Source organism: Schistocerca americana, chromosome 3 (genome assembly GCF_021461395.2).
Source record: "Schistocerca americana isolate TAMUIC-IGC-003095 chromosome 3, iqSchAmer2.1, whole genome shotgun sequence".
Taxonomy (NCBI): Eukaryota; Metazoa; Arthropoda; class Insecta; order Orthoptera; family Acrididae; genus Schistocerca; species Schistocerca americana.
This window is the reverse complement of record NC_060121.1, coordinates 893,517,583-893,528,284: the sequence shown is the minus strand read 5'-3', so window position 1 is coordinate 893,528,284 and position 10,702 is coordinate 893,517,583.

The following is a 10,702-nucleotide window of genomic DNA, read 5'->3' as shown; positions in this document are numbered from 1 at the left end:
AGATGGGAACTTTGCGATCTGAAATTAAAACTGAGATGGAAGCAATGGCAACAGGGTTAAGTTCACGAATAGGGACATGTTTCAAAAACATGAAAGATGAACCAAAGAAGGAAATTAGAGAAGAAGGAAATTAGACAAGAGGAACAGGACAGGGAACAGGAAGAAAGAGATCGCATGATAGTACAAAAATTTTCAGAGTTAAATTTACAACGTGCACACGATGAGGAGGAAATATTTGAGAGAATCGAGGAATCCGTACCAAATGATAGAATAAATAATCTAACACAACAATATGAACAGTTAACTACCAAATGTGTTAATACTGAAACCCGAGTCGCGACACTTACGGAAGACGTAAATAAACAGAAAGAACAAATAGGTGATTTATCGGAAAGAGTTGAGGAGATTTCAGATAAATTGACAAGTCTTAGTTTATATGGGGACAGAGATTCGGAAGATACAGCTCCATTACCATTTGCAGAAACTGAAGAGTACCAGAACATAAATAAGCATGTTGAAAATCAGGGAAAATTTAATGAACGCGTGAACAGGGAAGTTGAGGCATTACGAAAGCAAGTCAAACAAATTGAAGGCGAAATCGTAGGAAAAGACAGCAAAGGAAATTTAGAATCACAAATAGCAGAGGGGTTTGAAGAAAATAATTTGTTTCATTTACGGGATGCAACAAGAGAGCCCCAGGCGCGTGAACTTGACAATAATCGACATTGGACTGGGACAGACGCGGTAGGTCTTTGTCGCCACGAGGCGAAAACTTTGACTATAAACACTTTTTGACTGTTCGGAAATTTAAGATCTTTCGCAATTCTAAGAATGGCATACATCCATGTGCATGGTTAGATCAATTTACGTATGCACTTCCGCCAAGTTTGCCACTAAGTCACAAACTGGAAATTATGTGCGGCTATTAAAGTCCTCAGGGGATTCACTACACTAAGTGAATATGCGCCGTAGCGTGCACAGGGCCCCGAGCTGTAGTGGTGCTATTTCCCTTTTAGTTTTCTGCACCGCTGCCTACTCTTTTACTATTCTTTGCACCTGTCAAAACAACTCTTCGACTATCAATCTATCTAGAGAATCGTTAAAGAATAGCCGGATATGACTATTTTACCTAAAAGTGATTTCGGAAATCACCATTTGGACTTACTGTATCTTCTGCAGCATTCATTAGTAGTTTAAACGAAATTTTTACCTGTTTATCTTCGTGACAATATTACTTCATATGTTGACGATATTCTTATTGCTAAACATTCTTGGAGTGAGCACAACAAAATTTTGGATTCATTGTTACGTATTTTTGCAAGAGTTGGCATTACAGTGAATTTAGAAAAATCTGAATTTGGTCGTTCTCAGGTGAAATTTCTCGGTCACATTATTTCTACAGAAGGTATTCTTCCTGATCCAGAGAAACTAGACGCTATTCGTAATTATGCTGTTCCTACCACAAAACGTGATGTTCATAGTTTCCTTGGTGTCTGTAATTTTCTTAAACGCTTTGTTAGATTGGACAATCTGGCCACACCTCGTTTTTGCGAACTATCTGGAAAGTTCTTTTTAAACGAAAATCGGTCGACAACTCTGTTTGGTTAGTTTGTATTCCTGTAGAGTGGGTTAATAAACTGATTTGGTACACACATTTCAGTTATGCACACTTTGGTCCCAGAAAATGCTTTAATAAATTAAGAGAAAATTGCTACTTCAGTAATATGGAAAAACGTATTCGATTTGTTCTTGCCAAATGAAAATTATGTCAAAAGGCTAAGCCGCCAACTATTTCTCACAGAGCACCGTTGTTTCCTATCATTCCAGCGAAATTAAAGGACATGGCTGCAGTTGATTTGTTCGGTCCAGTGGTTCGTTCTACTAATGGTTTTGCGTACATTTTTGTAGCAGTGGAATTGACATCAAAATATGTGTGTTTTACACCTTTACGCAAAGCAACAGCTCGTTCAGTATCTAACACATTCATCAAACATTTTCTTAAAGAAGTGGGTCATGTTGATAAGGTTATATCAGATAATGGATCACAGTTTCGCTCTAAAATTTGGCTTCGTACTCTACGGTGTCGTGAGATTAAACCAATCTTCATTTCACTTTTTCACCCTCAATCTAACGCTTCAGAGAGATGGATGAAGGAAATCAATAAACTGTGTCGTCTTTATTGTCATCAGAATCACAGAACTTGGGATCAGTATCTTCATGTTTTTCAAAACATTCTGAATGAACTTCCTAATGATTCAACTTCTTTACCGCCTATACTGATATTAATAAACAAAGCACCGGCAAATCGCATTTCTGAAATCGTTCCTTTTCCGCCTACACGGAAACTGCGGCATTCTGAAGTTGTGAACCTGGCTCTGCAAAATATTGCATCTGCGGCTGCTAGAAGAGAGAAATCAGCTAAACATCCCGGTCGTTTAAAAATTTTGTCAGTTGGTCAGAACGTGTTAATTAAGTCTCATCGTTTGTCTCACAAAGGAAAAGGCTTGTGTCGGAAATTTTTTCTGCTTTATAACGGTCCATATAGAGTTCGCAAAATTATTCATGATAACACTGTTGAAGTAGAAACTCTTAAATCTCGACGCTCTAAGGGAATACATCATATATCTAACGTTAAAATTTTTGTGGAATGACATACTTTTGAGAAACTAACAGTTACATGTAAACACACGGAGAATGCAAGGATACCGCGCCGTGTTCCGGCGGCGGCACATACTCAAAGCAACAGTTAAGTCTGCGCGCCGCACAAGGCAGTCGTTGACCGCAAACAATTACTTCCTACGTCACGCGCCTACAGCTGATCGAGCGCTCAGTGCGAATGCACTGACAGCCGTAAACAAATACACAGTCTAAATTCTCCGAATAAATTCAGTATAAAGCTATAGTGACTTGATGAATTATGTTATTAACGTTCAGCATTTTTCAGGATACGGTTCTATAAAATATTTAAGAACTTCAGGTAAATTCTGTGCGTGTCCGACGTTAAGACGACTTGCTATCGAGAAAATTTCAGGAAGAATGTAATTTCGAAGAAGAAACTAATATACTAAAAAGGTAACTATTAATTGAGTTTATTTTTCAGGTAACATTTCCACTTAGGTACGTACTTTAGACGTAATTTGCTGCTCGCGATTACGTGATTCATACCTTGTGCTAAATTTCATGTTCTATGAATTTACTTGTGAAGCGACGTGCTTGCGTACATTAACTGATTTGACAATGATTGATTAATGAACAGGGTTGTTATTTGTATATATTATGCATCGCTTGGCTGCACTGCTTTTTCACTGATGTCATTTTTTTTTTATTATGTGCCTGCTGTGCTTATTTATTTAAATTATAATTGTCACTTGATTAATTGTGCTGACGGTGATTATGTGTGTAGGTTACACTTTGTGATTTATCTGCTTGCGCCTTTATGTTTACTTATTAAGATTACATATGAACATTTATTTGCTTATGCTGATATGATGCTAATGACTTGTTTATTACGTAAGATATATGTTTGCTGCTGTGCGTATGGATTGCATATTTATACATTTCTGTTTGTTGTCATAACTACTATTTAATTTGGTATATAGAAATGCTGATATACTGTGTACAAACATGGAGTTTAGGTCACACTATGGTATTAATTATAGATTGTTCGCTTGGCAGAGCCTCGTTGTAGGAATTGTGCTGCATCCACTTGTTGACATTCTGTTCTCTACTGGTATATTTACTCGCTATTGCATGTTTTGCTTAAGCTCAGTGCCTTATATTTTAAGATAAGAATATGAACTGCTATAATTCGACGAACGACGTTAGTACAAGAAACTTCATAGAAGTCACATGAGTTGGAGGTTTTATGGAAGCTGTAGAAATTTATGCTAATAGGAAGGAAGCTAACGACATGACATACCAACACTAGGGTTAGACCATTGACAGTTATTACACTGCATTCTTCGTGAGCAATTGAAATAGCAAGTGACACTTGACACAAAATATACTCCACATGTTTGCTTTTGCCATGATTCTTGAAGTGGTGTACACACTGTGAAATATTATGATCATTCACACTCCGTAATCGTACTTAATTACTGAGAGTTATTCGAACTAAAGGCTGTTAGAGGTCATGTATGCATTTCTTTTGTTTAATGATGGACAAGGTAACCAAAATGTATTTTATAATTCATAATGAGTAGAAGATTTGGCTCAGGTGGACTACACAGAGGTTGGAGTGGACATTGTGTCTTCGGATTGTATGGGATGATGAACTGAAGTTTGCACTAGGATTTTATCTGTACTTTTTCGAGGAAACTGACTAGAAGAAAGAGTAGTTATGGAAGTGAAATGATATTGGCGATAAGGTTTATATGTATCGATGTATTGAAGAGGTATTATTGAGGTATTGAGATTGTGTGAAGTTGATGATTATTGGAGTTTTAGTGGACAAGAGGTAAGGTATATGATATTGATGAGAAGCTTTATATGTATCGACGTAAGAGGTATTATTGAAGTATTAAGATTATGTGATACTGATGATTATTGGAGTTTTGGTGGACAAGAGGTAAGGTAAATGATATTGATGATAAGATTTATATGTATCTACGTAAGAGGTATTATTGAAGTATTGAGATTATGTGATGCTGATGATTATTGGAGTTTTGGTGGATAAGAGGTAAAGTAAGTGAGGAGCATATTTTTTTTGTTGGTTTATATGGAACAAGGAGGATGAAGATGGCAGACTAGAACACTCAAGTAGAAGGAAGATTGTCTACACACACACTTTGTTAAATCACTAAGCAGTATATACTTTTTTGCAGAGAGGAAGTAATTGCATATCTTGGCACACTGACAGTTGTTCAGCAACCGTACATTTTGATTTGGCTTGGCAAACATTGTTCTTGACATGATGACTATGACGTTGACTAACTATTATTGACTGTTATACACTATGCCACTACTACTTGATACACGTGATGAACATCAAATTTTGACAGTTAACACTATTTAATTACACAGTAGTACTTAATGTGGATGAAAGATGAATGAGTGTGTTTTGTGTGTTTTCCGTTCCTAATCCCAGAAAAGTGGTACCGACTTACCTCCTAAATATTATTTTACTTGTTTGTTGTGGCTTGCACTGACACCCATAAATGTTATAGGTTTACTGATATTTGTGCATTTGTAATAGTTAATATGACAATTATCTGATATCATTTGTGTGTTTCTTATAATTTGTATGTTTAGTGTAAGAGTATTGATAATAATTTTGTAAAAGCAATTGTGTGTGCATTCAAACTATTGTTCATGCCTGAACTGTCTGATTAGTGATGGTGAATATTATGGACTGTTACCTGCACTTGTTCAACATAATGCGTGCCACTTAGAAATGTTTAATTTCTGCTGATGAACTGTGTGATCAGTGATAGTGAATATTATGGACTGTTACTTGTACTTTTTATACATGATTGGTACCACTAGGACATGTTTAATTTCTGCTTATAAACTCTGATGAACAGTGTGATTAGTGATAGTGAATATTATGGACTGCTGTCTGGACCTGCTCATCATTGCTAGGTGCCGCTGATGAACTGCTTCTACTGAAATAATGTCACTTGTTGGTGTCTGCACCTGTTCAACATTGCTGGGTGCAACTGATGGAACTGCTTCTATTGAAATAATGTCACTTGTTGGTGTCTGCACCTACTCAACATTGCTGGGTGCCACTGATGGACTGCTTCTGCTGAATGATGTCACTTGTTGGTGTCTGCACCTGCTCAACATTGCTGGGTGCCACTGATGGACTGCTTCTACTGAAATAATGTCACTTGTTGGTGTCTGCACCTGTTCAACATTGCTGGGTGCAACTGATGGAACTGCTTCTATTGAAATAATGTCACTTGTTGGTGTCTGCACCTGCTCAACATTACTGGGTGCGACTGATGGAACTGATTCTACTGAAATAATATCACTTGTTGCTGTTTGCACCTGCTCAACATTGCTGGGTGCCACTGACAGACTGCTTCTACTTAGATAATGTCACTTGTTGGTGTCTGCACCTGTTCAACAATGCTGCGTGCCACTGATGGACTGCTTCTACTGAAAACATGTCACCTGTTGGTGTCTGTACTTGCTCAACATTGCTGAGTGCCACTAATGGAACTGCTTCTGCTGAATGATGTCACTTGTTGGTGTCTGCACCTGTTGATCATTGCTGGGTGCTACTGCTGGAACTAATCATTGAAAGCATTTTATGTGAACATTTGTATAAACTGATTTTTTGTGTATTGTGTGAATTATTATGTAAAGTCACATGTATGAAAGAAGTTGTATTGCTTACTGTATTTCATATATTAGATTATTGAAAGGTCAGTGCAAAGCCAAAAAATTTTATCTAATTATGTGATATTTACGTATTAATATTATCTTTTATTTTTGTCTGTATTTTTGTGGACGAATTTGGTGGTATTTTCACCACCAATGCTGGCAAAAATACCATCAAATTCTGGCCCGTGGAAGAAGGGCATATGAAAGGTGGCTAACCTGAACCACAGCGCCAGAGATTGCGCCAAAAGAGTATTATTCCGCCGCCTCCACTGGCAGTGCTTGTCGAGAACTCGTAGTAGAGTGCTTGCTGAGATGTCGTAGTGAAAAGTTCTTGTCGAGAAGTCGTAGTGGAGAGTGCTTGTTCCATGTTTTATGCAGTTGTTTGATGGGATAGACAGCAGATGTTGTTCTAATGGAGATATTGTAACGATCAGAGTGCTTTTCGTCAATATATATGAAGGTAGAATATTCCCCCTTTTTTTCTCATTATTTCCATGTCTTAAATAATGCGTCATTACAGGTTCAGTCAACAAAGCATCTGGCTTGTGTTCTTGTATTAGAGTGTAATTCTGGTTTCCTTACGCAATTACAGTATTTCTATTTTTTTAATTACTTCAGTATAAATGGTATTTAAAATTTCTTGTCTTATTGAAGAAGAACCGTGCCAGATGTGTACGTTGAATCACACTTCCACACACAGAACAATTACACTTGTGTTTTGGTTTCGTAGGTTTTATAGTTGCTGGGGACTTAATTAATTAATTAATTGTGTTAACGAAAATTTTCTTTCATTCCTTGTTGTTATTCTATGCAGTCAGATTGCGTACTAAAACTAGCCAGGGCCAACCGTTTACGAGACTTCGTAATCGGACAGACAGCTACTAAATCAAAAAATTAAAAGTATTTGCATTACATATTTATATAATTAAGCCCCCATGCAACACCCCACTGTGCCACATTGGCATTTAACAGCCCTTATGCAGGTTAATTAGTAACGCGTTACTATACACTACTGGCCATTAAAATTGCTACACAGAGAATTCACACAAGGCTGGCGCCGGTGGCGACACCTACAACGTGCTGACATGAGGAAACTTTCCCACCGATTTCTCATACACAAACAGCAGTTGACCGGCGTTGCCTGGTGAAACGTTGTTGTGATGCCTCGTGTAAGGAGGAGAAATGCGTACCATCACGTTTTCGACTTTGATATAGGTCGGATTTTAGCCTATTGCGATTGCGGTTAATCGTATCGCGACATTGCTGCTCGCGTTGGTCGAGATCCAATGACCGTTAGCAAATATGGAATCGGGGGGTTCAGGAGGGTAATACGGAACGCCGTGCTGGATCCCAACGGCCTCGTATCACTAGCACTCGAGATGACAGGAATCTTATCCGCACGGCTGTAACGGATCGTGCAGCCACGTCTCGATCCCTGAGTCAACAGATGGGGACGTTTGCAAGACAACAACTATCTGCACGAACAGTTCGACAACGTTTGCAGCAGCATGGACTATCAGCTCGGTGACCGTGGCTGCGGTTACCCTCGACGCTGCATCACAGGCAGGAGCGCCTGTGATGATGTACTTAACGACGAACCTGGGTGCACGAATGGCAAAACGTTATTTTTTCGGATGAATCCAGGTTCTGTTTGCAGCATCATGATGGTCGCATCCGTCTTTGGCGACATCACGGTGAACGCACATTGGAAGCGTGTATTCGTCATCACCATACTGGCGTATCACCCGGCGTGATGGTATGGGGTGCCATTGGTTACACGTCTCGGTCACCTCTTGTTCTCATTGACTCTGAACTGTGGATGTTACATTTCAGATGTGTTACGACCCGTGGCTCTACCCTTCATTTCATTACCCTACATTTCAGCAGGACAATGCACGACCGCATGTTGCAGGTCTTGTACGGGCCTTTCTGGATACAGAAAATGTTCTACTGCTGCCCTGGCAAGCACAGTCTCCAGATCTCTCAACAACTGAAAACGTCTAGTCAATGATGGCCGAGCAACTGGCTCCGTCACAATACGCCAGTCACTACTCTTGATGAACTGTGGTGTCGTGTTGAAGCTGCATGGGCAGCTGTACCTGTACACGCCATCCAAGCTCTGTTTGACTCAATGCCCAGCCGTATCAAGGCCGTTATTACCGCCAGAGGTGGTTGTTCTGGGTACTGATTTCTCAGGATCTATGCACCCACGTTGCGTGAAAATGTAATGACATGTCAGTATTAGTATAATATATTTTTGCGAATGAATACCCGTTTATCATCTGCATTTCTTCTTGGTGTAGCAATTTTAATGGCCAGTAGTGTAATTTACATTCGGTCCTTGGCTATTGCGTCATCGCTGCTAGTCATACTCTTAAAGATCTCCCGTGCTCTCTCACAATGACTGGAGGATATCAGGGATACCCTGCAACGTGCTGATTTGAAAAAATCACAACATGTAGTTATGCGACATAAACGAAAGTTGGTGGGCGTGTTTCTACATCTGGGAGATGATGTCTATTCAAATTTCGCTCCAGTCGCATAAGACTAGCGCTAGTAACGCCACTATGAGGTTACAAATCAGCTTTTCTTATATAAGCCGTAACGGTCGTGAGCGTTAGTTACCTTTTGACGTTAGTCAAGAACGCTTTTAAGACTACAAAGATACCATATCAACATCTCACTGAGATTGAACGAGGTTGTGTAATGAGGCTGCGAGAAGCTGACTTTCCTTTTTTGCAAAAAGCCTTGCCAGGAATGTAGCCACTGTGCATGAATGGTGGTAGCGGTGGTCACGAGAACGCACGGTCGCAAGAAGACTGGACACCAGATGGCCATTGCACTACCGAGAGGGAAGCCAATCGTGTTCAAATGGTTCAAATGGTTCAAATGGCTCTAAGCACTATGGGACTTAGCATCTGAGGTCATCAGTCCCCTAGAGTCAGAACTACTTAAACCTAACTAACCTAAGAACACAACACACATCCATGCCCGCGACCGTAGCAGCGGCGTGGTTCCGGCCTGAAGCGCCTTGAACCACTCGGTCACAGCGGCCAGCTGCCAATCGTGTTCATCGTATGGCTCTGGCGCATCGTAATGCGCCTGCAGCAGCAATTTGGGCTGCAGTTGGCACCACACTAACACACTGAACTGTTACAAATCGGTTACGTCAAGGACAGCTCCGAGCCAGACTCGCTGTAGCGTGCATTCCACTGATCCCAAACCACCGCCATTTGCGACTTAAGCGGTGTCAAGCGAGAGCTCATTGGAGGGCAGAGTGCAGGTCTGTGGTGTTTTCTGAGGGAAGCTGGATCCGCCTCGGTGCCAGTGGTGACTATGTGTTGGTCAGAAAGAGGTCAGTTGAGGGCCTGCAGTCAAGCTAGCTGCGCGCAAGACACACTGGACCTGCACCTGGAGTTATGGTCTGGGATGCGATTTCGTATGACAGCACGAGAAATCTCGTGGTTATCCCACGCAACCAGACTGACCTTCTGTACGTCAGTCTGATGATTCGACCTGTTGTGCTGCCATTCGTGAGCAGCATACCGGGGGTGCTTTCCAACAGGATAACGTTTGCTAACATCGTCTCAGTGTGTCGACATGTTGCCTTGGCCTGCTCGATCACCAGATCTGTCTCCAATCGAGCACATATGGGACACCATCGGATGACAACTCCAGCGTCATCTACAAACAACATTAACCGTCCCTGTACTGACCAAGAGCAACGAACGTGGAACTCCATCCCACAAACTGATATCTGTCACATTGTAAGTAGGCTGTTTAGGTTTTCGCGTTGGTAACGCCACGTAGCGCTCTGTATGAAAATCACTGACTGTGCTGGGTGCAGTCTGTGGCTGGTTGGACTCACTGTTGAAATATTCGCTTGTGTAGTGTTGGGCAGTTGGATGGGAACAGCGCGTAGCGTTGCGCAGTTGGAGGTGAGCCGCCAGCAGTGGTGGACGTGGAGAGAGAGATGCCAGAGTTTTGAGAGGTTGCTATAAGCGGACGATCTGGACGTAAAGATGGATGTCATGAATTGATAGATATATATATGATGACTTCTGAACATTATTAAAGTAAATATATTGTTTGTTCTCTATCAAAATCTTTCATTTGCTATGCCTATCAGTAGTTAGTGCCTTCAGTATTTAGAATCTTTTATTTAGCTGGCAGTATTGGCGCTCGCTGTATTGCGGTAGTTCGAGTAACGAAGATTTTTGTGAGGTTAAGTGATTCATGAAAGGTATAGGATATTGTTAGTCAGGGCCATTCTTTTGTAGGGATTTTTGGAAGTCAGATTGCGTTGCGCTAAAAAAATATTGTGTGTCAGTTTAGTGATGATCAGAATAAGTAAAGAGAGAACTATCTGAGT